We start from the raw sequence: 8,876 nt of genomic DNA on the forward strand, positions 1-8,876 counted from the left end.
TTCACATTGCCTTTCTCTTTGCTTCTTCGCCCCACAAACAAAGGAGAACATGGTTTTTATCCAGTAAATAGTCAAACAGAATCTATCACTAGGGTAAAGTGCCGTAAGCTAAAGTTTTTGATCAACATCAACATTTTTAGGGCTTTATGCAGAGAATCCAGGAGCAGGAGCCGTAGAAAGGATGGGTATGTAGCTTTGCCTTAATCGCTTTACAGAGTTAGTAGGAAAAAAAACTAGAAAAAGCCAAGAAAACGGACACTAGTAAGCGTTTCTATGGTGTAATATTGAAAATGTGTTTCCTCGGGCGTCCGCATCTTAAAAATGAGGGGAAAAAATTTCTAAGGATATAAAAAATTGCAGGATTTTCATGCGATGAATATCATCACCCTTCTCACACTTTTACATATATAAAAAGAGACTTTTTTTTCTGTTACATTTTTTCGGTTTTCCTTTTTGCGTAGTTCAATAAAGACACCAAAGTTCAAGAATGACAATATAGTTCAATAACTACACGAGTTCATTCATTGATGCTTTTTAACTTACTTGGACTCCATGCTATTGTCAGTTACATCAAGTGACACTGTCCAGTTCCAACAATTCGGGGCCTGCTCGTACAGTTTTATCACCCAGCTGATGTAGCTTTGCGGTAATTTCTTGGTAGGCATAACTTAGTAAAGACAATCATTCCATGACTATAGGTGTTCAATTATAATAGCTCAAAAGCCTTTCTTTAAAATTTGCTGTTGTACTGCCTCTGCTAATATATTACACATAGCCTTGCCATTGCTATGGTATGATTACAGTTAGGTTGACAGGTATTCATTTCGTTATTGGTTTAAGATTAGAAACCAGTCTTTGGATTATCTTGATAGGTTGCTTGAAGTTACAAAAATTTATAATTCAAGGGAGAAATATTTTTTTACCGTTGCTTGGGGGTAGGGGGGTGGTGGTGTTTGTGGTTTAACTCACCTATATTAATGTAAAGTTTAGGGAGTAGGTGAGGAAAACCATTATAATATATGATTTAAGAGATGCTTAACAAATAATTAGGGATTTTAAGTGATAATATTGCCTTTATTGATTTATTTTGTTTTGACTTTTGTATATATAATAATCTCTTTTTATCTGACTGATTTTATAATTAGGTGCTTCCTTGGTTGGGAATACTCTGTAGATGATGAGAAAAAACATGCAGTGTATGATGGAGGAGGTACTGCTTACTGGATGTCTGTAAAGATCTAGTATAATAGATTCCACGAAGAGAGTAGTGCGGTGCGGGAAGTGGAGGATGTTAGACGGAGTGGATTCCATGGAGCAAGAAGAGACGATACAGGATACGAGAAATTAGAAGAACCAGTTTCCTTTTATTTTTTATATACTGAACAAATGTGTTTTCTTTCTTGCATAACAGGTCTGACTTAGACTTGTTTACATTTAAAAACTTTGCACATTGACTTTGATTAAAAGAAACGGTTTGTTATCAATAAAATTTCTTACACTGGTGTTTTTCTTTTACTTCTTCTTTAACTTTTTGGTCTCTTCTAGAATTTAGTTAGCCAAGCAGTCTAGCTGCCCTGCCATTAGTTGCAGTTGGGCAGCTACCCACTTGGCCTCTATTACTGTGTTTTTAATTTTTTTTGCTTTTTGTCTTAACCTTTCTTCTTTTCCTTTCAAGTCTTTCTCTTCTCTTTCAATTTCCTTTCTCCTCTCCTCAATCTCAGTGGCTGCCAGTCAGCTCCTTACTTCTATTTCTTCTTCTAGGGATAGCTGTAAAAATACGTGACCCACCTATAATAATCTGTCTATTATTGTTAACTTATCTTACCCCCGTCTATACAATAATAAAATACGATGAGCTCATCCTTTAAGACATAAAGCATCCTATCTCAACAAACTGTTGAAAGCCTTGTTTCATCAGGTACGGGGAGGGGAGGTGAGGTAGGGTAAACGCAAATAAAAATAGCCATAGGGGAATGGGGCGGGTTTCGGAGAAAAGGCCTGTTTCTATACGTTTTGACGTCATTATGGTACCATTTGGCTGAGCCCTATGTGCCTTTTGTTATTTTAAGATGCCTTTTGCTTTCCCAGAAAACCATGAGATTGGGAGTCTTACCCTATCAGCACTTGGCTAGTGTCACCAGGGGACTTCTGTAAATTATATAAATGAGTTACAGTACTTTCTCATTTCATTTTTGTTTGTATAAAGCTTGTTTTACTCATTTGATATCTTAAAATTTGAGGTACAATTTGCTCCACACAAATAAAGATATTAATGCAAATGTATATCATCATATCTCTGGGAGTATTCCAAATGTTTCCGCCTTTTATTTGAATGGTACTTAGCTCCTCATACAGACCTGCCAACCCCTGATAAAGGAAAATCTGTAGACTCATGAAAAAAAATCGGGAGATTCTACAAAAACTAGTGAGATTCTAATTTTTCCCAATCAAAATTAAACAACCCCTTTTCCATTAGGGGAATCAACTGTTTATTTTAATATAACCTTGCTTTAGTGTGGTCCGTTATGTAACAAATTAGATGCCGCTTTTTCTTTGATGACTTTAAGAGGCCAGAAAATAGTGTTATCACTGTGACGAAACATACAGCAGAGTCATTTCTTTGGGCTAAGACAACTTCATGGCTAAAATAGTCAAAGCTTATCCAGGCACAAGAATTTCCCACAAAATTTATGTTTTTATTCAAAGAGGTAATATTTCAATTTAGAATATTTCCCAGAAAACCATGAGATTGGGAGTCTTGTCATGAGACCATGAGAAAAGTTAAAAAATCGTGAGACTCACGGCAGAATTGTGAGAGTTGGCAGGTCTGTCTCATATGACATTTTCTACCGAAACCTGTATGTAGTAGGAAGAAACTTTGTATCAAGTGGGCACTACAGCATTCTCTGAGGTGTCCAATTAAATTATACAAGTTTCACTGTACATGTTTGACTCCATTCGCACTAACTATTGATGTGGAACGATTAGAAATTGCTTCATGCATAACAGATGTACATGTTTGGAGCTGTATGTAAATCTTATTAATTTTTTTTGCTATTTATGAAAACTTAATGTAAGCTTAAAGGTATTACAGAGAAATATCCTTTGCTTCAACAAGATGGTACAACCTTCAAGTGTTAAAAAAATATATATTCCTGGTGTAATTATTATAGATACATAGTGTTGAGGGAAGTCTTTGGTTTCCTTTTTCTTAAAACCGAAAAATAATTGACTTACATTGTGCCGGGGTAACCGAGTCGAGGTCATCTGTCTATATCAATATTAAGCGCACTCGAATGGACTGATCATTTTTACTGCTAATTTCTCCCATTAAACATCAAGGACAATGTTTTCCACTATTGCTGACCTACCCTTCTGCCAAGTTTCGAATTTCCACACCAAACCGAATTTCTAAAACATGCGATGTTAGTATGCGATCATGCAAATTTCTGCGACAAATATTCAACTTGAAAAAACTGGCTTAAACTGTTTACGAGGTAATTATCAACAGAATATAATACAATTAACTCTCCTTCTCGGAAAGACTTGTTGCAACTATACTTTCCCTCTAACAGAAACTACTTTAAAGTTTACTTATCCCGAAAAGACAGCTTGAATAGGTGATACTATTGGCATCATTGGAGATAACAGCAAAGTAATGAATACAATTGCATCAGTTCTGGGACTGTACATTTAATAGCGGCTACGCTGGCACACTCGAATGGACTGATCATTTTTTCTGCAAGTTTATCTCAATTAACTTCAGAGACAATGCTTTCCAATAGAAGTAAGGCACCCTTATGCCAAGTTTCGATGTTCAACACCTCACCGATTTCGAGAAAATGCGATATTACTGTGCGAACATGCAAACTTTTGCGGCACATTATTCCACTCGAGGAAATTGACCGAAACTGTTTACAGCTCTCATACGCGTTGTTTTTCGGATTAATACACATTTCACTCACCTTTTCGGAAAGAGATGTTGGAACTGCACTATCCTACCGTGACAAAAACCATTTTGGAGCGTCAATATCCAGGAAAACCAACTTTAAAAGTAGCATTTGGAAATGGCAACGGCGCCATTTTCGAAAACTCCTCGAAGTTGCGCGCTTCTCTCTTCGTGACGTCACGATGGCCAACATCGTCCGGACAAACAAACTACCAAGTTCACCACCCCCCCCTGATCGAAGCTATGTGGGCGAGATTTTGAACGTTTCTCAAGGTAGGTGAACAATTATTTTTTTTGGATTCACAGACTTTTTTACGATGTTTTGGATATTTTTCCTCGATTGTAATATTGATTAACTTTTATCATGTTGAATGTGGGGATGGTAGACAACCTAGAATTTTGTTGGCAATTTTTGAATTCCGAGGTCCAAAACACGTGTACCCGCACTCTCAGATTTCACGTAGACAATGGCAGTCTTATTACCTTTTTTCGCATTAATACGAGCCTTTGTCCCTTTTTTTCAAGGTATTATCCCGGAGTCTAATGGATACTCACGTTAGAAAGCTCTCCTGACTTTTCCGAAGTTGTGGGGAAACAATTATAGACCATACGAAATCAAAGAAACAATGCTCTGTCTGCCTGCGTCCGCCATTTTGAAAACGTTTTGGTCGTGTTTTGATCGGGTCGTGACTAGAATGGATACTCCAAAATCAGGTATCCGCTCGGAGACTGGAACTGAATAGAATTATTTTTCGGCAAATCGCTCCGACTCTTTACGACCTAATTGTGTTGAAAGATTAAGTATATAAAGACTGAAAAGGCTAAGATGAGAATGGTTACTCCAAAATATGCATCAAAGCCTACATAGAGGTTAGTTGTTTTTCACGTTCTTTTTGTAAGAATTTAGTGCAAGGAGCAAACAATGTCTGTTTAATTACAGTACCACTACCGCGACTGCCGTGTAAAGCTTATTCATAGCAAAGTATCTGTTTGGATAGCTCCGGATAAGGTGGATACTTCAGAATAAGAATGGCCAAAATATGGAAGTTTTGGCCATCTGGATTATTATTACTGAACTTCCCAATATAAAAATGATTGTTACGTTTACAAAGAGGGTATAAATACAGTTAAGGTGAGTTAATCATCTTGTAATTTTATGGGTTAGTTGATTCCAAGTGTTAACAATAGTAAAAAACACATAAGGGACCTGTCATTTATTAGAGGCGGGGGAGGGCTGGTGCAATTGGGGTGAGGGTCATTAAATTTTATGTAGCCAAAAAGGGGAGGGTCACTAAAAATTTATGCTGGGCTTTGGGGAGGGCCATACCATTTTTAGCAAACATTGCTGTTCACTTAAAATAAAAATAAATCAACAAATAAAATGTATTATTTAACAAACAAGTCCCTTGCACAGTAAGCATTTTAAACTTTCATAATGATCAACCTGAACTACCCAACAACCCTACATGTACGTCTTTTTCTTGATTTGTTTTTCAACAGCAACACACTGCGAAACATGTCTTTGCATTGATCAAGTTTCTCATTAAGATATTTCAATTCACTGTTTACTCTTTTTTTAGCTTCATCAAGCCTTGTAATAACAGCTTCATCAAACGATTTAGAATACTCTTCTCCTCATATAAAATTACCAGTCTTTGAGTGAAACAGGGTGTTAAGGTGAGCTTTAATGCGTCTATCCATATCTAATATGTTCTCTAGTAACTCACTGAGCTTCATAATGTTCGCCCTCAGTATTAACTAATCAGCTGGGACAAGAACATAATCGGTCGTGTAAAATTTTCCAGCAGCACCAGGATTGTTCATGCTCAATATTGCTTCAATGCATGAGGTGATCTTAGATACCTGTTCCTGAATGTCGTATTGGCGCCTCCCTTCATCACAAGGTAAAAGTTAATCTCTTTTAATAATCCCTGTCATATCTTTTAGCGTGGGGAGGGTCATAACTATTTTGAGCCGTACAAGGGGGAGGGTTACATTTTTTTCTGCAGGAAATTGGGGGAGGGCATAAAAAAAATTCACCTGGGAAAAAAGAATTGCACCAGCCCTGCCCCCCCTCTAATAAATGACAGGTCCCTAATTTACTTCAGGTCATACTTCTTGTAGCTTGTTGATCACTATTACAAGCGCAGGCAGACATATGCTCAAGTTTCTAAAAATAAAATGGTTCTGCAGATTGTATTAGTGTAGTGTCTCTGTATAGCTCTGATATAGGACATGGTTCCTACAGTGGCAGATCGGAACCTTCAGATAAGAAGAGGGGTCGGGCGGGGGGGGGGGGGGAGGATTCTCACCAGACCTTAAGGTGGCGGGAAGGAACCACTCATTCATACCTTAAGGTACGGAGGAGCTCAATCTAGAAAAGAATTTTCTTGGCACTGTTGTCCTCAATTTGATCTAGAAATATGGAGGGCCGGGGACCTCCCTAGATCTACTGCTGGCCTCTGCCAGCCCGCCCATGTTCACCTGCTATCTTTTTACATTTACTAGAAACTCTAGTATCAATTCAAATTATTTATCCTAAATATTAGGATTTTTGCAAAATTACTTATAGTTGCTTTTTTGCACTTGTATTTTGTTTTGTTTTTTTTTCCAAATCCTAGGAGCCTCATTGTCACCAAAACTGTCTGCCTTCCATACCCTATTCCACACTGAACTTTCTGACAACAGTCCACAGCCAAGTAGTACCATCATGGTGTTGAAAAGTGTGGAAATAGATCCTGTTGATCCTGGGATGAATTATTTTTTCTTTTTCTTCCCCCTTCCTCCACTCAAGGGAGGAGGGGGGAAGGTGTTTTCCTTCCTCTCCCTGTGACCTATTACCTATTTCCTTGATTGCCTTCTGAGCTCCTGATGAGACAAGATCTTCAGCATTAAGCTGGTTATGGGCTATTTTTTGTTTTTCACTCAGTATGGTGAGCTTATCATAAATTTAAAATAGAATGAAAATGATCATGCAGGTATATCCATGTTGCAGCTGTAACAGGAGGAGGAGTTGGAGGTCCGGAGGGTGTTGCAGTCAAATGCTTGTGAGGAACAGAGAAACCAGTTGGAGAAAGAAATGAAGAAATTGGAGAAGGCTTCAAGAGAGATAGCAAATAAAATGAAAAAAAAAAAAGGAAAAAAGAAAACAGGAAAAAAAAAACAATTTTCATTGAGGCCAAGCAGTTGGCTGCTCAGTTGGTTAATAAAATTCTCAAAACCACAAACAAACCACTGTAAGAATTTGATAAAATGCGTAAAAAAAATTGTTTATTACTTTTATAAAAATAAAGTTGTTTGTTTACAATTCTACAACCATTTTTTTATTTCTTCTTTTTCCCAAAATTCTTTCCTCTGTTTTACTTTTCTCTTACTCTTTCTCCACTTCCACAATGTGCTTTTATGTACCCTCTATACCTGGGGTGGAAAGTCACCTGAAAATTTGAAATTAGCCATGCATTAAATAAAGCTTCCATTATAATCATTCTTTCAGGAAATAAAGCTGCTACTTTGGCGGTAATTCTAAAAAGCACTGTGTTCCATGATACAGTGCCTTGATTCAGCAAAGAAGCCTTGACCCTTTTGTTTTAAAAGTTAAAGATTTTCTTTTGGTAGCAGAGAAAGGCCCCCAGTTCAGTGCATTACAAATAATTATCACCTACAAAGTTATCTATCATCTAAATTAAAAAGGAACAACCAAATCATTTTCCTTGTGGTACCTGCCTAATATCAAAATGAATAACTAAAATACTGATAAATAAATAATAATTATTGAAGTAGGGTATATCAGGCCGTTTTAGCTTAACAAAACAAAAACACAAGGTAAGTCATTCTCATTTCTATTTTTGTCAAAAAATGGAATTTAGGACGTATTTTGTTTATTGTCATACATTCTCTTATAAATTCAAAGTCCAACAAACTCCTTCAGAGTTTGGGCTACCTGTGGATGGGGCAACATTTCATGACAGGATGGACAATAAAGGGGCTCCATTTTCAACACCTTCAATGTGACTGGAAATTACAAAGGTTCAAACGGCAGATTCGGGAATACAAAATGACTAACTTGGAATCACATAGTTTACATTTGCCAAAAGTAGCTAACACTGGGCCTTTTGGTCATAGAAAAGACTGCAAAAGGATTTGGGTTCTGGTTGGCTAATTGTGCCAGATACCCAGCGCACCAACAGGTTGACCCGAGTATCCCACAGGTTGTGAGGGTCACTTTGGTTTTTATAATCTATAAAGTACCCATTCTTCTCACACTAAACTAAAACAGCAACTTACCACTTAAAAGTGAAAAAAAATCAACCATAATATATAAGAAAACAGAAATAGTTTATGTTGAGCCATAAATTCAACAACTGTCTGCTTTCCCTGGGGGGTGGGGGGGGGGGGGGTACTCCCTTATATGGCCTCCATGGGGGTGTTCTGCTGGACAGGGTATGGTTTTCGTCCTCTCTGTCCTGAACAGGGTATATAGTTTGGCACAAGTCTGTCCTAAACAGTGTGCAGGATTTGTGCGAGTCTGTTCTAATTATAAACAGGGTGTTTCATGCATGATCGATTTCGTCTTAGCGCAAATGTTTGCAGATATTTAGTACGTCATCACCCGAAGCATTTACTGGAATAAATATAAATGTTATTGTTCTTGGCACCCTTGTCTAAATACGATAAGTACAAGTTGACAGGTGTGCTTGATAACCTTGTCCCCATCTGAGGGAGTTGTCCTCTCTGGATACTAAAGTTGAGGGTGTTATCCTAAACAGGGTATGGGTTTCAAACCCTCAGCGGCACACCTACACCCAAATATTGGTCGAGTACCCCTCCCACCCCCCACCCCCCCCCCCCCCTACACCGGGCTGCTATCCTATAAGCAAGCTTCGAATTAACTGAGCCATAATTACACAATGGTTGACTGTATTTGTAC

General features: G+C 37.7%; 2 long non-coding RNA genes across 3 annotated transcripts; one reads left to right on the plus strand and one right to left on the minus strand.

Moving 5' to 3' along the window:
* Positions 1-1,344: 1,344 nt before the first annotated feature.
* Positions 1,345-4,180, minus strand: LOC140934989 (uncharacterized). Its single transcript, XR_012165151.1, has 2 exons — positions 3,966-4,180; positions 1,345-1,767 (listed from the first exon to the last, which is right to left on the minus strand). It is a non-coding gene; the product is annotated as an uncharacterized lncRNA (long non-coding RNA).
* A 554-nt stretch (positions 4,181-4,734) lies between these two features.
* LOC140934860 (uncharacterized) lies at positions 4,735-7,058 on the plus strand. 2 transcript variants are annotated; one of them, XR_012165129.1, is made up of 3 exons: positions 4,735-4,819; positions 5,530-5,853; positions 6,945-7,058. It is a non-coding gene; the product is annotated as an uncharacterized lncRNA (long non-coding RNA). The 2 variants fall into 2 exon arrangements; XR_012165130.1 differs by having other exon boundaries at positions 5,530-5,626; positions 6,945-7,057.
* The last annotated feature ends 1,818 nt before the right edge of the window (positions 7,059-8,876 follow it).

This window comes from Porites lutea, chromosome 4 (assembly GCF_958299795.1).
Source record: "Porites lutea chromosome 4, jaPorLute2.1, whole genome shotgun sequence".
Classification (NCBI taxonomy): Eukaryota; Metazoa; Cnidaria; class Anthozoa; order Scleractinia; family Poritidae; genus Porites; species Porites lutea.